This window comes from Rousettus aegyptiacus, unplaced genomic scaffold, assembly GCF_014176215.1.
Source record: "Rousettus aegyptiacus isolate mRouAeg1 unplaced genomic scaffold, mRouAeg1.p scaffold_m13_p_2, whole genome shotgun sequence".
NCBI lineage: Eukaryota > Metazoa > Chordata > Mammalia > Chiroptera > Pteropodidae > Rousettus > Rousettus aegyptiacus.
The window spans coordinates 171,612,328-171,625,081 of record NW_023416295.1 but is presented as its reverse complement, the minus strand read 5'-3'; the positions used below and the strand labels follow the sequence as shown (position 1 = coordinate 171,625,081).

The 12,754-nt window shown below is 47.3% G+C and overlaps 1 protein-coding gene across 2 annotated transcripts in view; it reads left to right on the top strand.

The window, feature by feature from the left end:
* Positions 1-12,754, top strand: part of MRTFA (myocardin related transcription factor A) — a 90,653-nt gene that overhangs the window by 58,929 nt on the left and 18,970 nt on the right. The gene's annotated exons all lie outside the window — the stretch shown is intronic.

Genomic DNA, 12,754 nt, shown 5'->3' with positions numbered 1-12,754 from the left:
GGTCAGTTTCCTTTTTTCTTTTTGTTTTGAGATATAACTGGCATATAACATCATATTTGTTTCAGGTTTATATATAACTTTTTTTTTTTTTTTTAAGAAGCAGAGAATCCCACCTAATCGAGGTACTGTATACTTACCACGGGATGTGACCATTTCATTTTAGTTGAATCCCAAGTTTGAATGGCATTTGTAAAACGTGTGTTCTATGGTTGGAGCTAACCGGATCCTTAGATTTGAAGCTGAGAGAAAATTGTGCTAGGCATGTGGCCTCAAGAACTTTTTTTTTTTTTTTTTTTTTTTTTAAATCTCAGGAGAAGACCAGCTCAGCACACCAGTCCCAGGCGACTTGTGTTGCATTTTTGATAGATGTCAGCATCCTCATCTTTCTTCCTGTTGTTGTAAGGTGTATTCTCACCTCAGTGGTCAGTGACTAGTATAGAACCTCCTCCTTGGCTAGTTACTAACAGATTCTAAAATGGGACTCTAGAGTGAGTTGTATGTTCATGTTCTGAGCATATTCGCTGTTGAATGCAAAGAATCCAACAGAGAGCTCTGTTGAACAGACCATTGAAAGCAGTCTTAATAAGTTCTTGATACAATTTAATGTCCAAAAAGTACAGTAGGTATTCAGGTTCATTTAATAATTAGTTTTTAAAATGTACGAGATATCCAAGGCCATCTGTTTTTTTTTTTGTTGTTCACTCTTTTTTTTTGTGAGAAATATGTATAATGTTTACTATTGTAACATTACGCCCCCAACTTTATCGAAGCATAATAGACAATTAGTTGCTTGTATTCCATGAGTTTTTTTTTTCTTTCTTCAGTTATAGTTGGCATACCCAAGGCCATCTTCTTAAGATAATAAGTGAAGCAAGGGAGTTTATAAAATCACTTGTTGGAGCAATCCACTAATTTTACCTAAACTATAAATGCTAAAGAATCATACACTCAAGGCGAGCCCTGATATCTGCTGATTGTGGTGATTTAAAATTCTTCAGCTTAGTGAGATGTTGTTTGCAGAAGGGCAAAGGTGATTTGGAGCTTTATCTAAACAGATCGCTTAGGCATATCGATTATGGGGCTCAAAAAGGCAATAGCTTGTGTGCGTGTGTGTTGCGTGTGCACATACGTGCTTCACTGGGGAGTGTCTACTGGAATCATAATTGATCTGGAACATTAGACCGGGCAGTGGCCTGAAAGCCAGATGTAAACATGGCTGGCATATATGTCAAAGGGAAGCTTGGAAGACCAGGTTCAAAATATTTGACCCCTGTTACTCTAACCTTTTGGAGTTCACCGTACTTGTTGAATTCATGCTCTATAGGGTTGTGTACTGACCTTTCCTCCCAGTCTTGAGTCTCTCTCACCATATTGGGTCCAGGGTGCAGCACTGGAGCAGCTCGCACTTCTGGGAAGGTAAAGCCTGAGCATTCTTGAGTCTCCATTCTCTAGATTCATTCTTCGTCATTGGCTTTCCTGCTGGTTTGGGTGGGGATGACAGCCCTGGCGCCCAAACAGGGTGGTGGCAAGCCTGAGCACCAAAACAGGATGTGTGTATGAAGCACGTTTTCTGCCTTTTGGCGTGAATCCTTGCTTGCCCCAGAGTGTGTGCTCCCTTCCCCATACCCCACCACCCAAACTCTTTGATATACATGAACTTATTTCTGGTTTTCATTGTCATGGCCAGTCTTTGGAAATGTTGACACAACTCTTTGGCTAAAGGTCTTTGTCGCGGGATATTTTTGTAAGCATTTTGGTGTGACTGTTGAAAACAGTAAGGCAAAAAATGGAAATCAAACCCAGTTAACCTCTCAGCATTTGATACACCACACACACACACACACACACTCCTTAAGAAGGATAATAACACAGAGAAAAAGTTAAAACAGTAACAATGCCCAGAGCTTCTAGCAAAGCACTTCTTCTTTATTCAGTGCTAAGCTATTGGAATCGTTTATATAATTCCCATTTTGTGGATGAGAATGCTGAGGCTCAGAGGGTTTGTGTGGCTTGCCTAAGGTCACACCTCCACTACAAGAGGCTGATCCTTTCCAGGTTTCTGGCTCCAAACCCCATGCTAGTTCCTGAAGGTTACAGTCCAATGGCTCTTTTTGACACAGGAGTTATATCAGATGATAGCCTGCCGTACTTTCACCAAAATTTCAACTTTGAAAAATTGAAAATTGAAAACAGCATCAGATCAGGACCTTTAGCTGGTGAGGTAAGGTGAAAGTTGGTGGTGGGATTAAGAGTGACCCTGTCATTTTTAAGCCCTCCTGTAAAATTACTTCCTAGTTGCTGCTCTTGTCTGCTGGTTGTGAGGCTTGAAGGCCAAGGGTAGTTTCCACATCTGTCATAATAACCAAACCTTAGTTAAATCAGAGGTTCTTGATTTCTTTGGTACCATTATTGCTCTTCAGAAAATCTTACACATCCTCTCACTAGAGAGTTGCCCAAGCAAGTACCCAGAATTCAGCACAGTTTCCAGCATTCATAGATTCTCTAAAGCTGGTAACGTGTGCCCCACCCAGGATTAGAGCTTCTGCTCTGCCTGGATATGGAATCCTGAGAAAAATCATCTACTTGATGCTAGTACAAATCCTTACACACCAGTGACACAGCCGACCTCTGCCTTTTGTAGCTCAGCATGTGAGTGACCCTCCCCACTTGCTGTACTGACACCAGTGAGACCTGTGTCCTGACCCGCAGGGTGCTGAGACCTAGGACTGCGTCTCGTGCTGCCTTCCACTGAGTGTGACCGCCGTGCCCCGGATGCTAACAGCAGGGTGCAGAATTCATCCCAGCTGAATCAAAGCCCTGGCGGGGTGTGCGGAAGATGGCAGAAAGCCCTGATCCTTTGATTCTTGGAAATACATACCTTGCAACTCAAAGTAGTGATCCTGGAAGGGGCTCAGGAGATTACACTGCTTGCCGGTCTGTGGGTACCGACACAGGCTGCAGAGCTGAAATTTTGAATTAGACTGTTGTGAAAGTTATCCAGTCCTTACTAGGCGTCCTTTTTAGTTACTTAGCCCTGTCGGTGGAGAATGAGCAAATAAAAATCCTCACTTTCTCGTCTGCGGTGTCTCTGCCCCTCTGCCTTTTTTGGACTAGGGAAACAATGGTTTCTGAATTTTCATGGGACCAGAATCCTTGAAGAGCTTACTAGAGATTAAAATTCTTGAAGCCCAGGAATCTGCACTTCAGAGACATTCTGGTGCCAGGGTCCCTGACCCCTGGGCCGCGGACCGGTACTGTTAGGAACCAGGCCGCACAGAGGGAGGTGAGCGGCAGTGAGCCAGCGAAGCTTCATCTGTATGTGCAGCTGCTCCCCAGCGCCAGCATCACCACCTCAGCTCCACCTCAGATCGTCAGGCATTGGAGTCTCATAGGAGCACTGGTCCCTGGTGCCACAAAGGTTGGGGACCGCTGTTCTAATGCAAATGGTTTTGAACTACACTCGGAGAAACAGTGGACCAGGGGCTGCTGGCATCCTTCCCCTTGTCATCTTTAGTGGTGGTGTAGAATATTGTTATTCTCTTGTCCCAAGAAGTAGAGGATGGTCCTTTCCACATTATTCCAGAGGTGATGACACATTTCTAAGACAGTTGAGGCTGCATCATATAAAATGGTTGGAGATAGACAACTTATGAACCTCTGTCTCCAATGCTGGGAAAAGACCTGCCTCGCTTGCCTCTCTTATGGCCTTATACTGTGGCGCTGGTCAGTTTGGCAGAGACGATGATGTCCTGCCGGGAGCTGTGTGACAGACTTCTGTGCTAGGACCGAGGGATGTGGCAAAAGACTCAGTTAACTTTGGGAGGAGTTCGATTATTCCGTGACTCCCTCTTTTGCTGTGTTGTTCCTTTCAAGAGAGGACTGGAGGGAAAAGGAATGGGAGAATGTGGGCCCCCTTGACGTCGGCTGAAGTTCTTCCTTTTGTCTCATAGGCAATAGTAGGGAAGGGACAAGGCGGCATTTTTTTTTTTTTCTATAGAAATAGGCAGGAGAAGAAAGTAAAAATGTAAAAGATCAGATTAAAATAAGGTTTTTCTGGGGAATTATCGCTCGTGGCGGGTGTATGGGGTAGAGGGCGGGTGTGTGATCAGGGAAGTATTTTTTCTCCACTCCACCCACTGCTCCCTATGCTGAAATACGCATAAATAAAAAGATCTGAATTTTGAAATCAGAGAACTTGAGTCTAGTCTTTGTCCTGCGGTTGGTTAGGATGTGATCGCAGACAAGTCAGTTCTCCGTTATATAGTGTGGAAAATAATAGCTCAGGTGAGGTGATTCCCAGCACACTGTGCGAACATGAGGGGGGAGGCAGAGCATTTACAGCAAGTCTTTTCATTTATGTTGCCCTGGGGGGGCCCTTTCGCCAGTGGCAGGGTTGACAGGCACAGTCCTCCTTTATTTCTTCTCCCCATTTCATTTCCTCAGTACCGCTCGAGAACAGAGCAAGGGCCTAGGCCTCGGAGGCCCGTGCGGCTGCCCTCTCCCCATCTGCTCTCACTCCTCTCTCCGGTCACTGTTTTCCCACTCTGGCCTCCTCCGCGTCCCTCTCTCCCTCGGCCAGTTCCCCGGTCAGGGCCTTCCCCCTTGCGGCTGTGCTTGCCTGGAAGGCTCTTCCCAGGGCGGCTGCAGGGCTCGCACCCTGGCTGCAGGTCTCTGCTCAGACATCAGAGCAGAATTCTCCTCTGACGCCCGGAGAAACGATCCTGCCGCGTTATCTGCCGCCGCGCCTGCTTTATGTTTCTTCATAGCACGTGTTGTAGTTCCTTCATTTTGCGCGTCATTCTGCACTGCAGTGTAAGCTCTGCAGGGACACGGCTGTCCCCGCACCATGCGGGCTCTCAGTAAATACTTGGCGGGAGAATGAATGAGTAATGAACCGTTAGCGCATCTCAGCCTCTCCGGGGGCATACACTTCTGGGCTCCACTGCCTCACCTGTTGCAGTTAGTTTCCGCCTCTGCCAGCCCACCGGCAAAGCTCTGAGACCACTGGCCATGTTCTGAGTGTAAGTGATCCTCTGGAAACTTTTTGTCCAACCACATACTATTAAGATCTCTCTCTACCTACGTCCTTTTTCTTGAAGCTTATTCCTGATAACAGCTTTGCTGGGCTCTCTCCATCACCTGTGCGTAAATTCTGGGATTCCCTTAAGATTCAGCCTGGTAAGTATTTCTTTTTTCTCTGTATGTCGTATCACATTATCCCTAGATTCTGTGACTCACACATACACATGTATATGCATCACCTCGTACACACACAGCCTCCACCTGCACATCTCTTAATAGGATGTCTCGCAGTCAGCCCATATTCAGCATGCCCAGACTGAACACAAGCTCTCCCGCCCTGTCCCACGCCTGCTTCCCTTGTACCTCTGTCCGGGAGTGTTAACGGCACAGCCATTCCTCCACGCACTCCATTTGGCTCTTCTGAATGGCCTCTTGATCACTACTAGAGTGATCTTGTAAAAATGCAGTTCTCATTATTTTCCACTTCCCAGTGTAATAGTTGATATCGGGCAAGGATCATCAGTAGGCGCTAAAACCATTAGGTAAATAGTGGTTACGGAACAGGAGTTTCACATGGCCTCAAAACGTTACCCCACAGACTACATATTAATTACAAAGGGGGAGCGGCTCTGGTGTCACCTTTCAAATTTTAGCTCTGTCAGTGCCTAATATTAAATGCACATCACTTATGTACTCTTCTTGCCAAAAATGTTTAAATCTAATCGTGAGGAAATGGATTCAAAATAATAGTACATTCTTTCTGCAAAACAGCTGGCTCAGATACTTAATTCAGTGTCATGAAAAACAGAAAAGGTCGGAATATTGTTCTAGATCGTGACTGAAGAGACAACAACCAAATGTAGTAAATGACTTGATTAAATTTTGGATTGTGGGGTGGGAATCCAAACAGTTATGAAAGACATTTTGAGGGCAGTTGAGGAAATTCAAATATGGGCTATAAATTAGTTTATATTATTGAGTTAATGTTCATTTTCTTAGGTGTGATAAAGGTATTTTAGTTATGTAAGAGAATGTCCTTATTCTTAGGAAGTGCACGCTGAAGAATTTAGAGATGAAATGTCATGGTCATTATCTGCAATTTACTTCCAAGTGATTCCAGGAAAAAAAAAAAAAAGAACGTGTGCATGCCTATATGCAAATGAGAGAGATAAATATGTCTAAAGATAACTGGCGAATCTAGGTCGGAGTTATAGGGCTGTTCGTTATTTGCTTGTTCGGCATTTGCGGGAGTTGAAGCTTAGAGGGACGTGGGAAGAAGAGCCCTGAGCACCAGCAGGGGGTGAAAACGACCCCACCCACCTTCCCTTCAGTCCTGATATGTCACTTCCCTGCTTTATGTGGTGGCCGCACATCGATCTCAAGGACATTCTTAATAACACCTGAAAAGTATGCCACTTCCTTCTGGCCCCCATGGTGTCTGACAAGAAATCCGCTGTCGTTCAAGCTTTTTTTTCCTCTGGCTGTTGTCAAGGTTTTTCTTTGTCTTTAATTTTCGAAAGTTTAGTTATGGTTTTTCCTGGCTTGAATTTCTTTGGGTTTATCTTGTTTGGGGTTTGCACAGCTTCTTGAATCTGTAGATTTCAGAATCTACAGAGTTAGTCTCTTGCCAGATTTGGGGAGTTTTCAACCGTTTATTTCTTTTTTCAACCTACCTTCTTTTTCCTCTCCTTCCAGGGCTTTAGATGACATGCCGTTAGATTTTTCTGTGGGTGAGGGTGACCTCCTTATCACTAGCCATGGCGAAAGTCCTGACTCCTCACCAGCCCCTTCCTGACACCACTTGAGCAGGGAGGGGGGAGGGGCCCTCATGACTGCTGGGCGGGCGGTGCGAGGCCGGGCTCCCCGCTTGGTCTCTGTGTATCCTTTTGGGGGTGGGGTGCTTATAACTGGCAGATGGGAATGAAAGCCCCAGCTTCCGACGTGGCTTTCTCTGACACCACCCGGGCAGAGGTGTTGGGGTGTTTCTTTATACCCTTACAAGGGTGGAAGGCTAGATTCCCCGCTTGGCCTTTCCACCTTTCCTGGTGGGGTTGGGGCCACTTTTTTTTCTGTGGCGTCTGGCTGGGATAGAACAGCTACCGTCTGAAAGTTTTCTGTCTTGGTAGGCTGCCCGTTTCCTGGTCCTCCGGCTAGTGAGAGTGGGTTTTGTTGAGGCTTTCTTGCCCATCTCCATTGGCATTTCTAGGTTGCCGACTTGTTCAACTCCAAGTCTGGGATGTATGAGGCAGAGGGAAACCCGGAGAACTCCATCCGTCATGTCATTCTTTGGGTCCCAGAATCCCTAGCCAGTCTGCCTTCTTTTCCCCACTTTTCAGAACCTACGTATGTTTGTTTTATGTTTTACCATGCAGAGTTTTTAGTTGTACTTAGTGGGAGGAATAGAGAAAAGTATGTCTGCTCCGTCTTTCCAGACACAGAGGTCCCTGCAGTAGCACCTTAAAGCTCTTCGCGGGCTGGGCGCCAGGCCCTGCCTCCGCTCCCAGCCTCACTGCCCACTTGAACGCCTTGGTCCAACCCTGTCCGGCTACTTGCAGCCCTGGAACTTGCGCTCCTCACACCTTCCTGCTCTTGCTCTTCCTCAGCCTTAGACGACTGCCTGACTCCCTTCCCTTTCTGCCTCTGGTGTTTCTATTCTGTTCATTTGGATTTTCTCAGTAAAATCTACCCAGATACTTCACTCACTCTTGCCTCAGGCTGAATTTTGCCCCTTCTGTCCAGTGTAGTGCTTTAAATTATTGTAGCACTAAAAAATTGTACTTCCATCTTGTGATTATTTGCCTGTTCCCCTGACCAGCCCATGAGCTGCCTTTGAGGGCTGGGATGCCACCCTTATTGTCGATCTCAGTAATTAGCCTATTACAAGGGGTCCTCCAATAACGTCGATCTGCTCAACGTTATTTTGTTATAATGTCAACGAGACGCCATTGGAACTTAACTCTTGTTTATGTCAGTTAGCTTATGGTAAAATGGGTGTCATTATATGTGGTTTTGCTTAAAGTTGCAGGACCTATTGATGATGGTAAGTGAAGACTTACTGTAATTACCTAAGAACTGTTGGATGGATGAATGGATGGAGTGAGGGAGGGAGGGAGGGAAAGGCGGAGGGATGAGGATGGATGGATAGGTTTCTAGTTTCCTGCATGGGTTGCTAAGTGTGTTCGTTCCCATCCCCACACACAGCCCCCATGATGATCTGCGCATAAGCCCTCTGCTTCTCCAGGGGAAAAAAAGATGCAGCAGGAAGCTCACCTGAAGGGAGGGCCCTTGGACACTCAGATGCCCTCTGTGAGCTGTACTGCTTTCCCAGCCTCTGAGTTCCTCTGAATGCAGAGGTGGTGTCAGCTTCTGGCATAGTATGTTATTGAGGCTGAGAACCATTATTTTATGTCAGCACCTAATAAAGTGACATTCAGACTCAGGGACCTTATAAATATTTCTTAATGACAATGATGAGGAAACGAGTCTTGGTGGTTAATTGCTGTCATCTCTTGCTGAGATCTGTTCCCAGAACTGCTCCGTGGATTCTAGACTTTCACTTGCCTTCGTGTTTAATTGAATCTGGGGCTGGGGGTGGGAAAGCGCCAGGCTGGTTTTTAAGGGTCCTCATACTTACTCCTCAATGCTGGAGTGAGAGCGCGCGATGCCAGGGCTCCTGCATTGTCAGCCGCGAAGCCTGTAGGCACACTGAGCCGCGCTGAGCGCCCCCTCCGAACGGGGTAGTCAGCCTTCCACGTCTGCAGCTTCCGCATCTGTGAATTCAACTCAGGTGAAAATGTCTGGGGGGCCGGGGGCAGCGTTACAGGGTGGCTGACGTACACTATGCGGGGAGGCCTACAGTGGTTGCTCATCTGTACCGAACGTGTAGACTTTTTTTCTTGTGATTATTCTCTAAACGGTACAGTATAAAAACTATTTATATGGCATCTACATTATATTAAGTCTTACAGTAATCTAGAGATGATTTAAAGTTACCAGGGAGGATTCTGTAGGTTATATGCAAATACCGTGGCATTTTATATACGAGACTTAAGCATCTACACAGCTCGGTATCTGCGGGGGTCCTGGAACCAGTCCCCATGGATGCTGAGGGATGACTGTATATTTTTAAAAAGAAAATCGAAACACATTTTCTCTCTCTATTCAGTGCACAGTGACCTCACTTACTTAATGCAGCAAATATGTAAAGGGAGAAAGAACATGGGTTCTGGAGAGGGAACGGAACACTAACTGGTGGTTACAGCCAGCCGGGGTGGGACCCACACCCCGAACTGAAACCGTGGCCGAGAGTGCCGCACCTCGAGGCCGCTTCTGCTCATTTGACTCCGTGGGGGGCTCGGTCATTTCCTCAGGACAGGCTGCTTGCCCCCGGCTCACACAGGTGTTCCCCAGGCTCCGCTTCTGGCGGTGGGCGTCGAGGGTCAGGACTACCCTCCAGCGTCAGAAACGTTCCCCTAACCAGAACGTCACACACAGCGCTGGGGTTTGCGTTGGTCTTTGAGGGCTTCTCTTTCCGAGGCTGCCTTCCAGGAGTTTCTGGGGAAGATGAGATTTCCGAGTGAGTGCTGTCTTGGCTCCCTGCTGTGCCATCGGGGGTGTTGGGGGTCCGAGTAAACTCAGCCCTCCTCGTCAGACACACATTTTTGGGTTACCTTTGAACCATTTGGATTTTTTCCTAACTAGCAGAAGGCTAAGCCTTAAAACCTATTTTCCGCTTTGCTGGGCTTCGTGTCTCATTCCCTTAGCATGGATGCTGAGGTGGCTGCCATTTGCTCCTACTTTGAGAGCCCAGGGTTTACCTTTATCACCCCTGCATCTCTACCTCTCTGCAGCCATGGCTTTTAATAAAGCTGGCTAGACACGCATAGCGGTGCCCTCTTGACCCCACACCCCAATATACAGTGAGCACTGGCTGCCCCAGCTCTAGTCTCTCACCAAAAGAACCCGAGAAGCACCTTACAGGAGCCTGTCTCTTGGGATTGGAAGTTAGTGTCTTTAATTCTTCTTGTGGTCCTCATTTCTGGTCTCTTGAGCAGGCCCTGAGCAGCTAATGAATTTCTCTGGCATTCTCTGTCCCCTCCCAGCTCATCTCCTAGTATCAGTGCTGGAGGCGGCCCGTTCCAGGGCCACGGTCAGCCCTGAGTCCTGAACCATGGCTTTCTGTGCCTGCGTCACTTCGAGCCCCTCTTTTGAGCCCTCCTTACATCTGTTTGTGCTCAGTACTGTGGGTGAGCTGACCTTTCCACATTGCTTGCACTCAGCCCTGCATCTAAGCAGCATGGTAATTGAAGCCTCCCATCCAACAGGGTCATCCTTCTCTGCTTGTTGAAGAAGGTAAACCAGCCCACAGTCGTGGAAATAACTCTGACTTGAGAGCGAGATGGAGCTAGCTTGTAATCCTGACTCTGCCACTTGCTAGCTTTCCTTGCCCTTTCTGAGCCCGTCCTTATCTGTACAATGCAATGTTACCGACCGCATGGAATCCTTAGGAATATTAAAGTATCTAGAACAGTGTCTGCTACATGAGCAGGGACTAACAAATAAATACCAGTCTCTTCTTTGCTGTTACGTGAAAGCTTCCTTAACTCAGTGGAACCAAACAGGAAGTCACACACACTACAGCCAGTTCACTTGTCACGTATCCCCGTTAGTGGCACACCATCCTTGCTATATGTGAAGATGATACACTCCCCTTCCATCGAGAAATTCTGTGCTTTGTGAGCTGGTTTTCCAGAAGTTGGATTTGTGCCTTCGCCCTTGGGATAGCCCACGTAGGTTGCTGAGGCAGCGAGCCAGCTGGGGTCTTAGACTGTGGCTCAGAAACTAGCTGGCCAGTGTGGGAGTCGAACCCCCGATTTACCCCAGTCAGTGCATCTGGTGACAGGACCGTTTATTTGCTTCAGAGCACTTTTCCTCTCATTCGATTCTTGAAAGGGTTCTGGGGCTGGGGGGGTTGTGTGTGCAGATTGTCTACAGAAGGAAAAAATGAGACTCCAAGAACAGTCATGCCCTGTGTCACAGCAGTAGGGATTAGTGGAACCAGGACAGGAACACAAATGCCTTGATTTTCTGTTTGGGACGATTGTGACATTTTGAACCCAGATGATAGCCGTAATTCTAGCTGTTCAAATAAAAGTTACAGAGCTGTACCTCAGAATCTGCTAGTTTTCCTGTCACTTGTATATTTTGTTCCTAATAAGAAGAGTCACCTCCCTGTAAAGTATACCCATAGAATATAACTTTAAAAAATATTCTAGCCCATTAACTAGACTGTTAGCTGCACAGTCCTGTTAATTCATTGAGTAAATTCTGTGCTGGGTATTCTAGGCACTGGAGATAACTAACCAATGAAAGAAGTAGACAGAACCCCTGCCACGCCCTGATGGAGCATCACCTAATGGTAGGGGGCTCACAATAAACAAATAAGATGCGTATTATTGTAAAGAATGTCAGCCGTGTGAATGCTGTGAGAAGAGGTGGCAAGGAAGTGGGGGTGGGGCAAGGCCGACACTGAGTTTTCTCTTTGATTCTTGGTACTTACTGTCTCATCCATGTGTCCGAGAGGATGAGGCTGAGGGTTCGTTCATTCCCTGCTGGTGCATCATGCCCAGTAGATTCCTACATATCAGGGCTTTTGGAGACGGATTTGGGGGTTAAATCAGCCTTACCCAGTAGCAGCAGGGACTGTCTGCTTACCCACTGAGTTGCCCAGACCTTCCCAGACCAGAGGTGGGGTAGCCCGATAGTGCCCTGGAGTGTTCTGGTAGGTTGGGCAGGGAGCCTGTGCTGGTTTTCCGTAGAGATCATTTGTTAAATCTAGAGCTCCCCCTGCTGTTAGAAGATGGGGCGGGCTCTCAGCTGATCTTTTAAAACCAGTTTTTTATGCTTAGATTTTTTAAAAAAATTGTTTTAAGCGAGTACTGCTGGAGGACTTGGGGCTGTCTTCTGGGACTGCTGTTGCTGAGGCCCAGCTGCTGGGGTTGGGATGGAGGAAGTGCGAAGGCCCCGGCAGGATAGGGTCCTATCTGTGCTCCTGCTGCTTTTAGCACCTTCTCACCCTGCACGCCACCACAACCAGCAGCCCAGCAAAAATTATCTCCTCACACAGTTTCACAGCTGTTCTGAAATTCTAGGGCAGCAGAAGTGAAACTGACCACTGTCTTGTAAATTTCTCCTATTGCCCTGCTTTTCTTGAAGCGAGTCAGGCCTCTTCCCCTCTTACCCTCCGGGTGTCCCGACTCATCATTCGCCCCTGTAGCCGAGTTTATGACACAGAATTCTCTTCACGGCGCTACGTTGGTAGAGGGTCCTGTTTCGGTCTTCCCCACCGTGAGCAGTGTTGGCTGAGCTGAGAGCTCTGGTCCGGTGGCGGTGGTCCAGCGTGGAGCCGAGGTCTTGACAGGGCCTGCAGCGAGTGAGCCCTTCTTGTCAGCTGCTGCTCCTGCGTGTGCACCAGGGTCAGACATACACAATCACCGTGAAGTTCCTTCAGTCCTTAGAGATGAAATTCAAGTTAATTTTAGCAACACTATTAATATCAGCTGAAGTGAAGAAGGAAATGGCACCCGCGTGGACATGTCTTTTTGGTTCAACTGCCCCATTCAAACAGTTTGATCACTTCACGATACCTCATGAGACTGAAGAAGTCAGGTGGCCCCAACATGCCATTTTCCGGTGTCCCTGTCTCCCCGAGCATAAGATGAAGCCCAGTGGC